General features: G+C 40.9%; 1 protein-coding gene across 2 annotated transcripts in view; it reads right to left on the minus strand.

Annotated features, from left to right (window-relative positions):
• Positions 1–16973, minus strand: part of rbfox3a (RNA binding fox-1 homolog 3a) — a 482492-nt gene that overhangs the window by 345874 nt on the left and 119645 nt on the right. Inside the window, exon 3 of one of the 2 annotated variants that reach the window (XM_036572521.1) lies at positions 5968–6019. The exons of the other annotated variant lie outside the window; for it this stretch is intronic. The gene's annotated coding sequence lies outside the window, so the exon portion shown is untranslated. The remainder of the gene's footprint in view (positions 1–5967; positions 6020–16973) is intronic. 2 annotated transcript variants of the gene reach the window in all.

Here is a 16973-nt window from a genome sequence, read left to right on the forward strand (position 1 = left end):
CCAGTTACGTTATTGTTTTCTTTTTTGTTTTAAACCAAAAAGATGGCCAGAAACAGCATCTGAAGCAAGATAGTAATCATACTACCAGTACTATTAGCGATACTAATATTATTAAATGATAGTAATATTAATCATAGGATATTTAATGCCTACATTAACACTCTGTTAGCAAACCTATGTGACAAAATAAAAAACCACTAAAAGATAAATGACTCAAAAGTTTGTGAGTTTGTTCTGCTCTCTGTCTTTTGCCTATTCAGGTATTAAGAGTGCTATGAGCAAACAGCAGGCAACCAGTCAAAGAAGAACCTGAATGTTTTGAGTAGGCGCACGGCAAGGACGCTGTTTACGAAGCTGCTGCTGTTTTGGAACATGTACTGTTTTAAGAAGATTGTCATGCTTTTGGAGTTGCAGTACACAATCACAGTACAGGTCTAATTTATGCTCGTGTTTGAATTATGTGCTATTAAAGTGAGCTGCATTCGCTGTTTTTGCAGTTTCTGCTACTTTAATTCTAGTGCATCCAGAAACAGTAAACCGGCAAAGGCAAACAGTGGGGTGTCCGTGCAGCACCAATTAATTTTCAAGAAAGTCATGGATAAAGAGGCTTTTTGAATAAGGTACAATGCAGGGAGCCAATCAGAACAGATGTAATTTACATTTATAAGTCTTAAAGACAGAGCAGCAAAAACTGTCTGCTCCATTCTAAAAAGTAAAGGAGAGGCTGGAAAAAGATCATGTAAAAATGAATTATGACTGTTTTTAGTCCATACCACACAAACGTCATAAGTGGACCTTAGGGGGAGAAAAATAAAAATACAAGAAAAATGTAGAATATGGATCCTTTAAATTCAATCCCAGAGGCCTTTCACATGGTAAAGCCCAGTGGTTTAATATCCCTGCCATTCCCAAGTGGGTAATTGTTTCGCTGCCGCAGACGGAGAAACTGTCGATCAAGTCTTGCTTGACCTTGTTTCTGTGTCTGCTCTGACCTCCGGAAATGTACGGCAAAGATCATATCACACAAAAGCAATACTCACACAAACGGGCCCCCAGCTGCAAATAGATTCTGCTGCATGGAATTCGCTCCTGTCTCAAGGAAAGAAGGACTGGGGGAGGAAGGAGGGCTTATTATTATTCTTTTTTCTTTTTTTTTTGTATCTTTCCTGCGAGTCAGCGCAGAGATGTGATTTTTATCATTATGAAATGGCGCTCTGCATATGCTGTCGGGGCTTCTGTGCTGGTGATAGATAGTTGAGCGACAAATAAGCTGTTGAGTGCGGCTGGCGGTGTTTAACACGTCCTCTCTGCCGGGGCACTGATAGCAGGTTCAATTGTCTGCGGTAATGGGCCGAGGGGAGCGGGAGTTGCCGTGGTGACATTGCCCGGAGCGGGGCCGCCGCAGCAGCTCGTCTCGTGTGGCTGCCGCCCCTTTGTCCCAACGGCAACGCAAGATGGGAAGCCAGCAGACGAGATGGTTATCCCTGCGCTGTCCAAAAGCCGCTGTTGTCCAATAAATCCCCTAAATTGAATTTAAAAGACTTTCAGATTGTGTTAGAAACTCTGTAGATGTCCTTGCAATGGACCGGGGACCAGTGGCCCAGTCATCTAATTAAAATTCAAGCTGAAAAAGAGTGTGCTTTGATCAAATCAAACTTTAATTAGCGAGGATAACCCCAAGCTACTTCCAAACCACTGCAAACCGCAGGAATCGGGGACATTCTTTCTGCTGGAAAATTCATCTTTCACTAAAAGAAACGTAGCACACCCGGCACAGAGAAACGCTCTAGCATTCTGTTCACTTCACATGCTTTAAAGCACGGTGTGCACGATGAACGAGCAAACTGAAAATCATCGATGGTGTATTGATCACACATGAAAGCAATTTTGATGAACAGCAAAGGATGCGATACGATAGGAAACCCACCGATACATCACCACTGCTTATGGTGGCTTTGCACAAGCTAATGTCAAAGGTCTGACCAGCCAGAGGTGCCTGCAAAAATCAAATTCTCTCAACCTTTTGGATCACTCGAGCTGGTGCTAAATAATTGATGGGGCCAGTGAGTGGTGGCAGTGGCAGTGGCAGTGATTTGATTTCGGAGCCAGTCTGAATGGGTTCAAGATCCTTACAGACACCCTGCGGAGGGCCAGAGAGAAATGTCAATCGTACCTCATCTATAGACAGGGGCTTCACCGCTACACCGAGAGAGTAGCAATCTCCAGGCAATCTGCAGCTAGTTCACCATCCACATTTAATGAGACACACATACATACACACACACACACACACACACACACACACACACACACCAGCTACAAAGACGGAGAGAGAAAAAAAAAGGCGCTCAGCTGCCACAAGTGTCAGCTCCATCCCCCACTGTGGTCCATGAAAACATGCTGCAGTCATATGATGAGAAACAAACTTGGGATATCATTACGTTTTGAAGTAGACCATTGTGTCTGTCTTTGTAAGAGGGGGCTTAAAAGCCTATTCAGAAAAACAGGTTGATGGGCACTCAACGGTTTAGCGAGCATTAAAGCCTAGTTTTCAGTCACAGATTAGGCTTAGTCCAAGACTAGCTATTTCTTTGTGAAGAATCCCCATTGATGGTGTAATTTGCTCAGTCTGGAGACACTTTGCTGAAGCAGAAACGTGACATTCCTACAGTGATCAACAATAATTTGGCAGATGGTTACAGAGATTATTGCAAGTTAACGTGAAACAACCAATTAAAGATGCAAGCACACAAATGGAGTTAACTGCCAACTGGAAAGAAGCTCTGTTAGGAAAAAACAGGTTCATTTTATTGTCAGAAACATAGTTTCTGTGCTTATTCCGCATATTACTTGTAGTTTTAAGACTTGTAGTTTCACCATGCTGATAAAATCTAATGATTTAACTGTAATAAGTTATGTCACTGTAGACTTTTCAGAGTATAATGGATGGTAGCATCAGTATTTGTAAGACCAGTTACAGAGAGTAAACAACAACAACAACAACAACAACAACAACTAGTGTATAGTAAATGCATAAACTGCATTGTAACAAGTAGCTAATTGGATGTCAGCCTATTATAACTGTCCAGTTAAAAATAATACTATAATAAAAATAATAAAACAAAACATTTTCATACTAATTTTGTTTGCAAACCTCAGAAAAACTGCACGTGTCAAGAAAACACCTTCAAGTATTGTGATGTTATATTTTTGCCATAATGCCCGCCACTCGCACATTTTTTTCTTGCCCAGACGTCCCAAGAAGCTAAATTTGCCATTCTTCTCAGCAATTCGACTCCATACTACCAGATGAACTGCACACAAACACCAGGGATTTGAGCAAGCTGATTGGCTGAGGCTAACCTAATCATCTTTAATTGGTAGGGTGATTCTCATTCATAGTGACTGACAGCATCGATCTGCCTCAAAGGTAAGCCATCAGGTCTAATAAATAAAGGAACAAGAACAAGTAGTCACATACCAAATGAGCAGAAAAACTGCAATGAGAAAGAATGTAAGAACAAGACCCTGAAAAAAAATAAAAATAAATAAAAAAACTCAGCAAACACTTTCTCCTAAAACAGGCTGCTGGATATCGATGTGCATAATATTAAATTTAAAAATCTGGAGACCCTAAATAATTTAAGTGTGAAAGATCATAGAGCATTTGATCCAGTCGCTGTATCAAACCTACATTAAACTGAGTAAAACTGTGACAGAATGGCAAAAATAACCTTGTGCCTTATCAGAACAGAAATGTGATGGACTTGGGGTGTGGAGAATTCTGGCCAAGGCTGTCGGTGCATGCACTGCGCTCTTTTGTTAAGATTTCAGTACAGCTTTTGCTCTGTGTGATCTTACAAGCTGCACAATTCATATGTACCGTGCAATTTTTATTGCGGAAGAAAATCCAAATGATGAAAGCATTTTAGCTTTTCAGATCAGCGAAACGTTGAAGTCCACTCAGAGGGGATAAAATTCTGTCATGAAGCAGAACCACAACAAAGAAGCACTGAACCACAACAGGCAGCTCTCTCAATTTAAGAACAGAAAACAGTCAGTCATTCCCTTTAAAAAAGAAAACATGTCCATAGATCCTCTGCTAAGCTACGGTCCGCCATCCACATACTGAGCGTTAGGACGTATTTAGTTTGACTCTGGAGGGCCAGCAGGGCTCAAAAAACGCTCAGGGCAGAATACATGACCAGAGTAGCTACTGGTGTTTCTCACGATTAAACCTCTGCCACGCTATCGCAGAGCCTTGGGGATCTTTTAGTGGAGGATTGCCTCAGGTAACAGTGTTTTGTCTGTACAGATTAACCAGTGCAACACCTCTCATCCAATTCTCCTCGGCAGCATTGTGATTCAGAGTCTGAGGAGAACTCCGGCTCCAGTCACGCTTCTTGCTGCGAGTGTCGCCAGGTCAGAGTGCAGGCCTTCGGAGAGCACCTGACCTCTGTTCCCTCCTCTAGAGAATGCCGCATTTCTCAACAGCCACGCTAGGCAAACATGCTGGCCAAACGGTGAGCAATCTGCAGTGTAGAAGATCTTCTCCTTTCTGACATTGCCAGGCTAGAGAGAGAACTAGAGAACCAGCCCTTGCAGAAACATCTACATTGTTTTCACTGATACATTTAATTCAACAAGAAATGGAGCAGCACTTGTGCACTTTCACTTCAGTCTCATTTTCAGCTGATCCTACTGAGTTAACAGTACAGAGTAAGATTTTCTCAGTGCTCTCTAAGGATATAGGTTATTTGAAACCTATCCATTTTCATTTAAGAGGCACCCTTTCCATTTTCCCCCTCATACATTCATTTAACATTACTTACATATTAAAAGACTCCAGACCAGCTTTGATTATTCCAAACATTTCCCTTGCGGTCCAAACTTATCTGATTTACGCAGAGATAATCACAATAAAGAAAAAAGCAGCCCGACTTGCAGAATTATGCTTAATCACAATTAATTCACCAGCAGGTGTTTATCACCTGCAGGCCCAGGCTCAAATGTGCACTCCTCAATTGCCTTCCAAAAGATAAAGGCATTTTGTCATGGGGCAGGATTTGTAATTTCAAGGTATACTAAATTATGAAAATATTAAGATATGTGAAAATTCTCCAATAAATTGCCATGTGTAAATGCAATTGCCTGGAAGCTTTGCTCTGTAATAGAATCTTGGACTTCTCCAACCATTCTGAAGGTAATTACACAAATGAGAGAATGTTTTTTAAAGTCTGAGGAATGTTAAAATCACAGAACTCTGGCATAAATTGTTAAAAGCAAAAGTTAAAAAAGGGGGAACAAAACAGAAGCTTGGTGTCTTGGGTGGTGTAAACATCGCTGAAAATACCAGTTATCACAATATAAATAGTACCATGACAAAATATCTGGCAACACAGACTATCTAATAACCAATAAACCCTTACTAATACAGTCATGCAGTTTGGGTAAATATGATGCAACGCAGTGTCAGTGACCAACAAAACAATACAGACTGTAACATAATATTAACGTAACATGATAGCTGTAACATAATAGCTTTCATGTCAAGATGGTCTTGTCATTTCTGAGTAAAAATAAGATAAAACTGAAAGTCTCATTAAGAAATAATTTAAATACATGGCACATGTTTTAGGTAGTTATAAGCATAGTTACTGCACTGTCTCATTACTTCAGGGATTAAAATAAATAATAATAAAAACCCTTAAAGTCTGATTATTATACCCAAATCCAAAAGTTCCACATTGTTCTGCCTTTCGCACAGCAATTCTCACAACACACCTCCTACAACTTCAAGACACTCCACAATGAAGGAATCTCCTTCTCCCTCTTCCTCTCCATCTATCTCTCATGCATCACACTCATCAACTTTCCTCTGTGGAACTAAGAATCTGTAAAACCTAGAAAGACAAGCTCAGCCATGGAGATACACCTAATCAGTCAAATTAGCATGAGAATACTCACTGAAGGGAGAAAGGGCCAGTCAGAGCGTGGCGAGTAACTGTGTCCGATCAACCTGCACCAGAGGGGGGTGGGGGGTGGAGAGAGAGAGAGAGAGAGAGAGAGAGAGAGAGAGAGAGAGAGAGAGAGAGAGAGAGAGAGTGAAAGAACAGCCAGCTGTGAAACCATGAAACCACGGTCAGAATATGGGAGGTGGAAAAATGTCAACACATACAAAACCAGCCACCAAAAGAGAGTGAAAAGGGGAACGCTAAAAGTGAAGGAGTGAGGAAGGAGGGGAACGTGGATAGAAAACAGCAGACACTTGCTGAGTATCATTCACATCCAGTAGTTCAACATATGAATGATGTGTGCATACAAAAACTTATTTCCTTCTTAATCATTCACTCTTAGAAAGTAAAGGTGTCAAAAGGCTTTTCTTCTAAATGTTTGAAGAACCTTTTTAAAGATTAAATATTCTTCCACATAATGTACACCAACAGACTTATCCACACTTGGCCCACAGATGTCTTCCTTCGCAACAACGGCCGCAAGGTTGGTTTTACAGGATATTGGCAAAAATCCCATTCAATGTAATGAGAAACAGAGAAAATAGAGAACTATTTATTGGCTAAAATCGATTGATAAATAGACAAAATATTTAAGATAAAATAGATAACTATATAATGTGCAAAAGTCAGAGACCACCCTTCACCCTAGATTTATTTATCAGGGGAAAAACAAAGGAAAACAAGTGTAAAACTGTACAGGACTTTGCAATACAGGAGTTCAAAAAATTATTAAAAGATAAAGAGAAAATGGGACTCTTAACAACTGTGCAAGACCTGGTACAACACCTAAAGTGTCCCATCAGATAAACAGTACAGTTAAAGCTTTTATCCTTGAGAGAGAGGAGAAAATCAAGCTCCACTCTTCCTTCAGATATAAAGAAATTCAGAGGTGTTTCTGTCCATCCTTCCACTATGAAAAGACAATTCAACGCTATGGCTCTGAAAGGACGTGCAGCTGTCAAGAAGCTAACCACCCCAGAGTCCAGCCTCAACATTACTGAATATGTTTGGGATTTCTTGGGTTGTCAGAAGCAAAAATGTAATCAACTTCTAAGACTGAACTTAAGAGGTGTGGAGTAACACTGAAAGCAAGTCTGCCAAAGACTTGATCCAAGAATGGAAGCTATTTTCTGTTAAATATGTTTTCTGTTTTTTTCCCCTGATGCTGAAAAATAAATAACTTTTGCTTCATGGCTGTTTTGAACGGAAATTAAATAATTGAAAGTTGGTCGCTGACTTTTGCTAATGTTAATGTTATCATGGCTAATTTGTTGTCATTTACAACCATCTCAATTCAATTATCTACAACAACATAGTCCAGCTAGGAAGTGTAGCAGAAACTCAAAGTTATGTAGCGACTCTAAACAAAGTGCACTGCAATTTCTCATAAATTTAAACTGAATTATTGTCTAATTACTGTGAATTATTGTTAGCATTCCATAAAGCTTGTTTGACTTTGCAACAGCTATGAAAAATCAAACTTGCGAGTGAAGCATGGATTAAATTCTATGTCTAAGCCGATAACCATTTAGAAACCTTACAATATTTTATAATGTCTTAGTGACATTCAGGAGCGATCACAGTACACAGCTTCAAATGCGCAATACAGTCTCTTTAACTGTGCGTGAAGTGAAGACATCCTGAATTTACGGGTATCATGACAGGTAACTAAGAACAACACTAAGAACAATCCCTCACTTTATTGCTCTCTATTGCTGTGCTTAAAGCGCTGGCAAAATATCTTTGGTAGTTAGATTAGAGTCTCATGGGAGCAGTTGCTGCTATACGTTCCACTGTTGTAATCACTGCTTGTGACTGAATCGTGCCTTCCTCTTTGTGGCTGCTTGGCTCTCTTGTGTGGTATGTGTTGTGTTCCCAGCATATGCCCGTATTAATGTAGCTTCTGTCAGATCAGCTGCTCCACCAGATCACTCCATCTCCGATCTCTCACTCCATGTCACAATCGCGAGCAGCTGCTCTTCATCACAAACACGGGCAATCTGGAGATCAACACGCTGTGTGAGTGAATCACCACACACTCCCGTTCTCTATTTCACTCTTGCTTCCCACAGCTCCCTCTCTCTTTCCTTACCAGTGACAAAGGCAAAAGCCTGCTCCAAAAAATCCTACCCCAAAAAAGGCAACGAAATCCCCCTGGCCTTATCATCCCCTGCCTGTGCTCTCTGTTCTCTTTCTTTTCTCTCTCTTCCCCTCTCTCTCTGTTACTCTCCATCGCATCCCCCCTCCCCACTGCCTCCCTCTCCCTGTAAACGGCTTTCCTCCAAGCGGAGATTACCTTGACCAGGCTCTTCAGAGCAGCTTCAAAAGACCCACTGTGTGCTACCAGGCTGGATTACACCCCCCCCCCACAAACCCCTCACCACCTCACGCCACCACCTCTGGGCAAAGAGGGGGAGGCACGGAAGGATAGTGGCTTGGAAAATGTTCACTGAATGCTGGGAGGAAAGAAATAAAATAAATAAAAAACACACACACAGGGGATGCTGCGGAGGTGTGACACACAAACGCCTACCACAAGTGGGACAACAAAAACAAAGCTTTTCCGTTCGCTCTGTATCAGTGTCCGCACGCATCCACGTTTGCTCAGGATTACAGCACACTGAAGAGGCTTGGAGGGACACTAAATGCTGCTATTTAAAGCATGCTGAACAGAAAGCAGCTTGTCATTTGTCACTCAGTTTTAAAAGCTGCGTGCTAATATTTCCCATTCTAGGTTTACTAAGTCTTTTACCTGCTGACATACAATACAGCATCATTAAACACTTATGTGGGTAAACATAATTTCACACTTAATTTGATTAACACTTCAGGAAATGAGAAACTGTTTAGAGTGGAACTGTTCAAACTGTTATGTCAGTACATAGGTGGTGTTATCTATAAAAGAATATGCCACTATGCTCATTCACATTCAAGGCTCGAAGCTATGTGTGATAAAAATGGACAACAAAGTTGGCAATTGTGCTACAGATGCAACTAAGGTCATTGAAACTGTATTACTACTATTTCCTTTTCAAACATATTGGTAGTGATGTAAGCCCACTAAAGGAACACTTTATTTTGGTCCTGACACATTGAACCCATTGACAACATTGACATAACCACACCATAAATGTCATGCCAGACACCATGTCATAAGATGTCATAAGAAGAGTTATCAAGACAGATTATATCCAGTGACAAATATGGACCTACAATTATACTATACCTAACAGCACCCCTTTACCACCCGTAATAAAATCATTGTAATAGCCTCATGTGGCTTTTTGCTTTAATATAGACCAAATCTGAATTTTGTAAACATAATGGCTGGTTATACTCCAAGATGGATAACTCCCATCGAGTCAGCATGGATGCTGCTCTACTTACAGGACAATTTACAATAAACACATACAGAGCAGACAAAACACTGGCAACAGCAGTAAAATCTAAGTGTGGTTGAGGCTATAACGTCAAATGTCTGTAAGTATATAATGGATCTTTCTCATGTTCCAGCTTTTAAGACTAAGAGCACTACTGCTGTAATATTAATCCCAGGGCGCTTGCAGCTGAAGCCGATGACAGTTTAGCATTTCATGTACTCTTCCAGATGAAGCTGCCAAGCACTTTTACATACCAATAAGTGCACTAGTATGTAAACTTGAGTGGTATGTTGATGTGTTGATTGCTATTTTTCAAATGATTATTTCATAGATAGTATAACATAAGGTGACTTAAGATAGTTAAAGCTATTAGCAGTTTTACATGCGGCCACAGAACAAGTGTTTGTGCTCATATTTTCACACTTGGAAGGGAAAATTCTTTCAAGCTTTGCTTGATTCTACATCTAAGTGTGTGTCCATTTAGCTATGTGTGTGAGCATGTGAAGAACAGGGCAGTGCATTGTTTCATATCAGTCAAAAGTTTTACTAACTAGCATTCAAGGTAGCTAATTAGCCAAATGAGAAGCTTTAGAATGATATAAAACGACCAAAAAGAACATTATTCTTGGTTGTTCGAGAGACAGTTGGAGCCATCTCTCATAAGCCAACAAAATTTCTGGTTTTAGTGGCTCATTTTTGGGTCAGTTCATGCAATGACGTGTAGCTGGTGCATGTTCATTATTATATAACAATAATTAACCATACCATTTATTATGTTATTGACCTGTGAAGAACACACACACACACACACACACACACACACACACACACACACACACAAACACACACACACACACACACACACACACACACACTTTCTAAGCCGCTTATCGTTCTTGGTCACGGGGAGCTGGAGTCTATCCCAGTGGTCATTGGGCGGAAGGCAGGAAACACCCTGCTGCCCTCCTGTGAAGAACAAACTCATTGTTGTGGTTTTCAACCCACCTCATTTCGATTGGCTACAAGAACAGTTGTGTCAAGCTCAGTATAGCATTTTAAACCAGAAAATCAACAAGTAGCGTAGTGACTCTAAACACAGATTGCAACAAGCTGAATGAGATTTTTGCTCACAGTGAGTAAAGAGTGTCCAACCTAGCAACTGTTGTTACAAAACACCACTTTATAGGCCAAGCATCGATAGGTCAGTTGCACTGTTTGAATGCCAAAGGTCACAACCAACGATAAACCACACACACAAACACACACACGATCAACATCAGTCACGCTCTCAGCTCCAAGCCTAGCGCTTTCCAGTTCTACTTTGGTTAGTAATGACATGGCAATCGTCATCATCTTCCTTCATTCAAACATTGTTCAAAATATGAGTGAATTTCAAATAAACTCAGTGAACCCAGCATCATGAATCACAATGAACTGTGAGCTGACTATTGTTACACCTCTAACAGCATGGCAATGTAGAATCCTTCCTTTCAACGTATAATCTTTGATGCACCTCTTTCATGCTGTAAAGTAAAGGCCTCCTCCTTGGTTTTGTGCCCTCTCTCTGTCTCTAGAGGTCTAGAGGTGTGACTGGCTGGACTGTGGGCAAGTTCAGGCACACACACAGACACATACACACTTTCTTTCTCTCTCCCCCTGCTCCCTGAGCATGTCCAATTAGAGTAAGGTCGGCTCCGGCAGCAGTGTGCACGGCAGCCACTTATTCTGTTACCGTTGGGCGATCCGTCACGCTTGGCTCTGGCTTTCTTTATTTTATTCTTCCTCCCAAAGGGCAGTGGCTAACTCCATCACCGGGACAAATGACCCATCAGTGCCACCATTCATCAGCCGCCAAGGAATCACTCGCCTCGACCCAGGCTCCTGCCCAGCCCTCCTCTCCACTGCCTCCGTCCCAAACGCCACCGCTGCTGCATGTCCCACACATGATGCTGAAACGCTGCGCATGTGAGGCACCGAGAACAAGCGGACAAACTCACCACCCCGCTAAACTGTATTATACATCTCCCACACATACACACACATATATGATCTGAATTCACACACCACACACTACCCCAAAATAGAACCACCTCGCTGAGACACATGCAGTAGATAATGTCTCCTCTGTACAGCTTTCGATTTGGTTGTCAGCGTGCTTTGGGGAGGGGGGGTTGTTTTTTAGCTGCTGTTCCAAAGCCCACACCATGTTCACACCTCCGGCAGGAGCAAGGGGGGATCTTTATGTAAGTGATGAGGAAGGGAGCAAATGAAATCACTCTAATTTGGCTGGGAGCATAATGCATGTCCTGCTTAATGGAGAGGGCCGACTTTCCACTGCTCGCTGATGAGCTAGGTGGGAGCATTCTTATTAATTAAGACAGTCTAATTTCCATAAGTCAAAACAGCCAATGAGTGAAATAAATCGCCGTTAAAAAAGACTAGAAAAACTGGGGAAGGAAAGCGAGAGACTAAGCCCTGACAGATGGTCTTTCATCATGCATGGCTTTATGAAGAAACAAAAAAAAAAAAGAAAGAAAAAGAAAAAAACATGTTTACAGAGAAAGGAGCTAGCACTTTGTCTTCTCCTATCCTTAATTCTGAGCAATTAAAATATTTTTCTTCAATACCACAAAAAAGCATATGGGGGCATTACTCATTTGGTGCTGTTTTGCCAATGTAGTTTCCATGGCAACCGAGCAACGTGGACTCAGCGAGGCACGATTCTCACTCTGGTAGAGAGAGAAACACCGGCATAGCCTCAGGTACCTGGGACTCGAACTTTGACTTCTCTCATCTAAATATGGTAGGGGTTAAAGTACAGCTTCTATTTAACAGCGATCCTTTTCCTAACACAGAATACATTATGCCTACCTGATGATCAGCTATTTTTACAACGACCTGAATTAAAGCCGGAGATAAAAACATTCCGTTTTGGCAGGCCTTAAATGGAAAAAGGAAAAAAAAAGAAAAAAAGACAAAAAAGAAAAAGCCAAAGCAACAGCACACTAATATTAAGCAACATATGGCAGTACAGTTTTAGGCATCTGTTCCGGATTTGGACTGTTGTTGATGTCGGCTGGGGTCGTCAGCCCTGAACGTTTAAATCACTTACACATCTCTAGGTGGAAGAGTGGTACTTGAGATGCCTGCACAAAGTCTGCAAACAAGAATCAATCTGAATGTACCTTTGGTCTTTACTAAGATGGAGACAGTAGGTCAGATTCTTAATAATACGTCTGGCTCAGAAGACTCACCACTACAAACAAGCTCAGAATCATTCAAGTGACTCAGCCACATACCAGCTGAAGACCCCACACCTGCTGTTGTCAAGGTAAAAGATCAATGTGGAGGAACATATTGAACCATCCTGCAAATTTTTCCACCTTGCTAGGGAATAATTCATGAAGAAGCGACAGAATAAACTCAAGGCTGTGCTAATTCTACCTGAGTTGAATAGCACTGCCTATCTTAGGCATTCCGACCATGGGTTGGAATGAAAGGGTAAGCAATGGGAAGGAGTGAGATCTCGAGAGGTTAGCAGTATGCCTAGCCTCAAATGTTCCCATGATAATGCAGGAGACAAATGAACCACACATTCAGTAAGCTATGGCAAAATGATCACAGCCAGTACTGAGGGACGCACCGATCATCATTATTTATGGCTGATTCAGATTCCCATATCTTCACAGACAAACTGGCTAAAGCCCCTTTTTTGACAAATTTTAGTCTTTTTTTTTAAGCAACATGAAACAACAGCTAAAAGTAACCAGAAAAAGTGACCAAATAAAAAACGATTTCTTTAGTGAAGTAATGACTCAAGCAAAGTACCCCTCCACACTTAAGTAGAAGTGCAAAAGTAGGATGTCAAAGAACTACTGAAGTACTGAATATCCATAGTCCATCCAGCATTTATCAGCTGAAAACTCAAGTTTAATATGTAAACTTGGCCTAAAACAAAATTGTAAATCTAAAGATTGAGAGATGAGAGCAATCCCAAGCAGCACAGATGCTATCAACAATGTAAAATAATACACTGAAACATTATTAGTAAATAAATGTTAATGATTAAAAGGTAACTGAGTAAAAAGTATATTAGTATATAGCATAGATAAGTCCTAGCACATTTATAGTACTTCATCAACAAAGTAAGAGCAGTGCGCATGTACTTAGTTGAATCACATCGTTTACATCATAATTTTCCCAATTGCCGATCACGACTGGCACGATGGACACCAACAGGTTGAAGAATGGGCCGGTAATTTTTTGCTGACATCATAAAGCATCACAAGAGCCTGTCATAAAATCACAATGACTATTCTGGGCACTATCACAATCATGCAGGTGCCTTACTAGACAAGATTTTGGGATTCAAGATTGCTCACTCCTTCACCAGGCAGTGCTTCAAACATCAACCAAATCATATCAATCAGCTTGCTAGCTTGGAGGCGTCGTGCCTTAAAAAGTGATGTGCCAATTCCAGGACTGTCAGACATGATTTATTAAAATATCACCCTGACAGAATTAACAAAGGGGGATGGCACCGCCTCACTAGTTACAAGTTGTAAATAACATATGCACAGGGGAAGCCATGCAAGGCTAGAAGACGACAAAACTCTTATAGATATTAATATTTTCTTTCCCTGTCATTGGTTATTTATTTGCTGCCGTTCCATCCGGCTTGGCTCTAGTATTGAGGCGATCCATCCTTCGGGCTTTACCTTGCTGAACAACATCGAGGCTGTTTTAAGCATGTGAGAGAGTCAGAGAAGTAAGTATTTAAATTTTGACTGTGGGGGGTAGCACCTGTTCATAAGAGGGTGGTTTTTTGAAGATGGAAAACTGGTGGATCCCACTGGTCTGGCCTGTAAAAACAGGGGGAACACAGAGGACCATTCTCTCACACTGGCATCCAAACTTGCCCTCTCTATTTAACATGGGGATGGGTGACATAACAATATGATATTGCTATTGCAACAAATGATGTCATAAAAAGCTTTTCTGAATATTCTGTGGGCATCATTAGTACTCAAAGATCTCTGACCAGCTGCACGTCTGATTAAAAAGAGATTTAGACAAGAAAGCCTAATTAGTCGCCTTTCATTGGACATAGTGAAGTGCAGTATGCTAAAAATTATACACAGTACTGTGTCAGAGACCTCCCTTTAATTATTTACTTTCCAGTCAAAATGACCATTAAGTCACTTATTTTTCAAGTTTTTAGGAGAACTTTCTGAGAAGCTATAAGATACCCTACTTGCATTAGGAAATGGGAAGTCAAAGGAAAAAAAGGAAAGAATAAGAGTCTATAAAACTGGTGTTGAAGGCATTATTAAAAGATACAGAGAAAATAGGACTCCTAAAGACCATGCAAAATGTGGTAGACCACCAAACTATCAGCATCAGATAAACAGTACTTTAAGCTTTCACATTATAAGACATAATCAAGCTCCACAAAAATCTACAAAAAAAAAAAAAAATCTACAGGTGTTTCTGTCTGTCCTTCCACTGTGACTCAACACTATGGGTCTGAAATGATGTGTAGCTGTCAAAAAGCTGTTACTGAGAAAAATAAATAGACAAAAAGGAAAAATATTTGCAAATCAAACAAAGAAGCTGCTGGTGTTCTCAGAACAATGGACTGACCATCCCAGAGTCCAGACCTCAGCATAACTAATTGTGTTTGGGATTACTTGGATCGTGAGAAGCAGAAAATGCAACCAACTTCTAAGACTGAACGTTGGTGGTGTGGAAAAAAATGTCCCTGCAGATTTCCTTGAAAAACTGAAAGCAAGATTTCTGAAAAGAAAAGAAGCTGTTATAAAGGTAATGGATGGACCCACTAAATACTGAAAAATCTGATATATTTAGTTGGGATGTTTTTCTTTTTTTTTCGATGGCACTTTGTAGTTCTACATAGTCCATTACAAACTGTAGGCTATCTATTTATCTGCATAATGTGTTAGCCCACTTTCACCCTGTCCTTCAATGGGCAGGACGCCCACAAGACCAATACAGAGCAGGTATTATTTGGGTGGTAGATCATTCTCAGCACTGCAGGGACACTGATGCAATTGTGGTGTGTTAGTATGTGTTGCGCTGGTATGAGTAGTACAACACAGTAGTGTTGCAGGAGCTTTTAAACACCTCAATGTCACTGCAGGACTGAGAATAGCCCACCAACCAAAAACATTCAGCCAACAGTTTCCCGTATCCATCACCCAAATAATACCTGCTGATCATGATATGCATCAAGTATTGGCAAAATACCAAGTATACGTGATAAATTTGGGATCCCGAGTGGCACAGCCATCTAAGTATCGGCCCTGTCATCAGGAGATCGCTAGTTCGATCCTTGGTGATGCTACAGCAATCTGAGGCCAGGAGTCCAAGAGATTACAACTGGCTACATTCTCTTTGAGTGGGTAGGATGCCCCCCCATCTCCCATCATCATTTGTTGGCTGACGCAACAGAACTGGCGGTTGGCGCTTTCCTCCGAGCGCGTTCAGCTGTCCAATGACGTGCCGTTAGTTCAAAAATATGCTGTGGCTGGTTTCATAGGACTCAGAAGAAGCCCATCTAACGATGGTGGTTTTGTGTGATTGGGAGAGTCCTAACTAGTGGGTGGAACTGGACACATCGAAATTGAGGAGGAAAAAGAAAAGGAATTGTAATAAATTTGTTTGCCATTTAACCCATCTTTAATTTTAAATTATTGCTCTGCATTTTACAGATCTTACCAAACCTGTCCTCTAGCAAAGAACTACCAATGTGGAAAAAGCCAGTGTGGAGCAAACAATATGGTACATTCAAAACTGTTTGAAATGCTAAAGTGGGACTTCACTGATGGAAATGCATCAAGGTTTTGCTGTCTTTAATCATGCATTCAAAACCTCCTTGTTTTCAGGTCAGTGGCAGTATAAGCTATTCAATTTACATTCAGACAATACAGTAAAAGTCCTCTATAGATGACACAGAAATAAGAATGCTGAACCAACCACCCTACCACAAATTCAGTCAATGACATGATGTAAGCACATTCTAAGTGATCCTAAGAGGTCAATTGAATTCTCTAAACCCACCCCCATCACTAGTGATTTTATTGTAAGCACAAGGTCAAATGCTTCGTCCAACAAATTCCTTTTCACACCTTCCACAGCCAGAACAAAAAGAGGGGAGGGAAAAAAAGCACTATTTAATGTTCTGATTCAAATTGAAAAGCACTCGGCTCCATATCCAAAATCCAATCCAATTGCAATTGTGTTGGGTAAATAAGGATGGATTGTTTGTCTGTTAGGAGGGTGTGCGGTGAGGATCCTCTGCTTAAATGTAAAGTGACAGATGTCCCATTCTCAGTGGTGGAGGACTACATCTCGCCTTAATGAGCCTGTGGAGAAAAGTCACCTGAATGAAGAGCAGATTGCAAAGGTTGGTCTGAAGGACAAGGGCTTGCACAAGCGCAAAAGTGGGCACGTTTCACCAAGTTTGAATCATGATAAATGACACAAGGGAACCAGAAGCTGAAAGAAATTAGTCACAGTCACTTACAAGTAGATGCTTTTCAGAGTTTGATCTGAATTG

Source organism: Colossoma macropomum, unplaced genomic scaffold, assembly GCF_904425465.1.
Source record: "Colossoma macropomum unplaced genomic scaffold, Colossoma_macropomum, whole genome shotgun sequence".
Lineage (NCBI taxonomy): Eukaryota > Metazoa > Chordata > Actinopteri > Characiformes > Serrasalmidae > Colossoma > Colossoma macropomum.